At 44.2% G+C, this 3,399-nt stretch overlaps 1 pseudogene; it reads left to right on the forward strand.

Annotated features, from left to right (window-relative positions):
- Window positions 1-1,234: 1,234 nt before the first annotated feature.
- Window positions 1,235-2,445, forward strand: LOC116551839 (annotated as a pseudogene).
- The last annotated feature ends 954 nt before the right edge of the window (window positions 2,446-3,399 follow it).

Below are 3,399 nucleotides of genomic sequence, written 5' to 3' on the forward strand. Positions count from 1 at the left end.
AATAGCAGCCCACCCCGTCTGCATCCTGTCTCTCTATAACCAATGAAATTGCCTTCACTTTGTTTCCCCAATAACCAATCAATCGCCTCCACTCCCTATAAAACCCCACGCCCTGGGAAGTCAAGCGCGACTTCCCTGGCCCCTTTCCCCGGGACCATGGAACCTCGCCTGGGAGTTAAATAAATTGGCATTTAATTTTCTTATGCTGGTCTCAGTTTCCTCATTCTAAACTCGACAATAACCCTTACAAGCACCTTGTAAAGGCAGCAGCTAGAACTTGGAGCTCATGACCTCAGAGCGTGCCAAGCTTTGAGCTTCTTTTTTTTTTTTTTTCTTTTTTTAGAGAAGGAGTTTCACTTTTTGCGCATGGTGGAGTGCAATAATGTGATCTCGGCTCACTGCAACCTCCACCTCCCGGGTCCAAATGATTCTTCTGCCTCAGCCTCCAGAGTAGCTAGGATTACAGGAACGCACCACCACCTTCGGCTAATTTTGTATTTTTAGTAAAGACAGGGTTTCATCATGTTGGCCAGGCTGGTCTCGAGCTCTTGATCTCAGGCGATCCACCCGCCTCAGCTTCCCAAAGTGCTGGGATTATCGGCATGAGCCACAGGGCCCAGCCAGCATGTCAAGCTTCTGAGTCTAGGCAGTAAACATCGCTATGGAGCTCAGTGACAGATCGTGGGAGGAGGGAAAGTCTGGATGCCAGGTTGTGCCAACAGCACTGTGTTTGCAACTAAATGTGAAACACAGCCTGAGATTTCCATACGGTGATAAGCAGGGTAGACCGACATAATGGGTAGATACACTGATATGCTAGTGAATGTTGTACAATGAGCATTCTGATTGTAGTTGTAACATATATGTTGGTTGATACTTCTATTAGAGTCAGACAGAAGTAGTTCACCAATGATGTGACTTGTTTCCCAGTTGAATACTGAAAGAATAGATCTCCAATTTTAGGCCGTGTGTGGTGGCTCCCGCTTGTAATCCCAGCACTTGGGGAGGCTGAGGTGGGCAGATCACTTGAGGGCAGGAGTTCAAGACCAGCCTGGCCAACACGGTGAAACTCTGTCTCTACTAAAATACAAAAATTAGCTGGGCGTGGTGGTGGGCAGCTGTAATCCCAGTTACTTGGGAGGCTGAGGCACTTGAACCTGGGAGGCGAAGGTTGCAAGGAGCTGAGGATGGTGTCACTGCACTCCAGCCTGGGTGACAGAGCAAGGCTCCTGGGCGCTGCGTGTAGGCCGCACCCTCAGGCCCAATCCACAGCAGTCCCGGCGGATGATGCCAAATACAGCCTCGAAGAAAAAGGTGCCACTGATTGGGAAGAGCGGGTCGGGGAAGACCAGCATGAGGTCGATTATCTTCGCCAATTATATTGCTCAGGACACCCAGCGCCTGGGGGCCACCATTGACGTGGAGCACTCCCACGTCCGATTCCTGGGGAACCTGGGGCTGAACCTGTGGGACTGTGGCGGTCAGCATACCTTCCTAGAAAATTACTTCACCAGCCAGCAAGACAACATCTTCCGTAACATAGAGGTTTTGATTTATGTGTTTGACATGGAGAGCTGCGAACTGGAAAAGGACATGCATTATTACCAGTCGTGTCTGGAGGCCATCCTCCAGAACTCTCCTGATGCCAAAATCTTCTGCTTAGTGCACAAAATGGATCTGGTTCAGGAGCATCAGCATGACTTGATTTTTAAAGAGCGAGAGGGCCTGAGGCATCTGTCTCTACTTGTTGGAGGGTGCTTGTTTTCGAACACACATCTGGGATGAGACGTTCTACAAAGCCTGGTCCAGCATCATTTACCAGCTGATTCCCAAAGTTCAGCAGCTGGAGATGAACCTCAGGAATTTTGCCCAAATCATCGAGGCCGATGAAGTTCTGCTGTTCTAAAGAGCTACGTTCTTGGTTATTTCCCACTACCGGTGCAAAGAGCAGAACGACCACCGGTTTGAGATCAGCAACATCATCAAGCAGTTCAAGCTGAGCTGCAGTAAATTGGCCGCTTCTTTCTAGAGCATGCAAGGTAGGAATTCCCACTTCGCAGCTTTCATAGACATATTCACCTCAAACACGTAGGTGATGGTGGTCACGTCAGATCCGTCAATCCCTTTTGCTGCCACCCTGATCAACATTTGCAATGCCAGGGAACGCTTTGAGAAGCTGGAAAGAGTGGTTGGACCCAAGCACAGTTTCCTTATGCATTCAATATTCCCAAACGCTCTTTCTGAAAATTCTGAATTACCTTTTTTGTTTGTATCCTTTATTTTTATATTCATAACATCGTGTGCTTATAAGTGGGCTTTGAAGTGTGTGCTGCTTTCTCAACTTTCTCCCGTGCTCTCCAGTCTTTAAACACTGGATGCTACTTACTCAGCTACCCAGTACAGCTTAAAGCTGGCCTTTCTGAGAAGTTGGTAGGGTGTATCACTAAAGTACAGGGTTCGTGTGTGTTCTGATTACCTGGTTATAATAGACATACACATCAAAGCCTTTACCAGTATCTTCCTGTATTCCATATCAGATTGCAAAGATGGAATGTTACTATTTTATCAGTAAGGTATTAAAATGCATTTATAAATTTAAATATAAATATACATATATATAAAACGAATTTTTATGCCTATTCACAAAACAACAGTTATAGACACGACATACTTTTTAAAAATTCTGAAATGAGGCCGGGCGTGGTGGCTCACGCCTGTAATTCAAGCACTTTGGAGGCCAAGGTGGGCAGATCACCTGAGGTCGGGAGTTAAAAACCAGCCTGACCAGCATGGTGAAACTCCGTCTTTAAAAAAAAAAAAATTAAAATTAAAAATAAATAAATAAATATAAAAAAAGAAAAAAAAATTGAAATGAATTTTATTTTATTTCAATAGTTTTTGGTAAACAGGTAGTTTTGGTTACCTAAATGCTTTGCTGGTAATTTTTGAGATTTTGGTGCACCCGTCATCCAACCAGTATACACTGTACCCAATGTAGTATTTTATCTCTCACCCCACTCCCATCCTTCCTCTGAGCCCACAAAGTCCATGATATATTTCTTTTGCCCTGGCAAACACGACATACAACGAAGAATAATCTGTATTGTTATATTTTTTCCCATCTCTGTCTAGTATAAACAATCAATGAAAGAACATATTCAGCCTTAATTAAGCCTTACACCGATATTCCTGTTGTAAATCCTCTCACCATGGCTGACTTCAAGCTACCAAAGTAAATGTAATCGGTATTATTACAGTTTATTCATCTATGTCTAGAATAAACAATCAAGGAAAGAATATATGAAGCCCTAATTAATCCTTATACTGATATTCCTGGTGTAAATACTCCGACCATGGCTGATTTCAAGCTACCTTGTGAAGTTGATAAGATGTGCAAAA

Source organism: Sapajus apella, unplaced genomic scaffold (assembly GCF_009761245.1).
Source record: "Sapajus apella isolate SASKATOON/1434 unplaced genomic scaffold, GSC_monkey_1.0 scaffold10, whole genome shotgun sequence".
Classification (NCBI taxonomy): domain Eukaryota; kingdom Metazoa; phylum Chordata; class Mammalia; order Primates; family Cebidae; genus Sapajus; species Sapajus apella.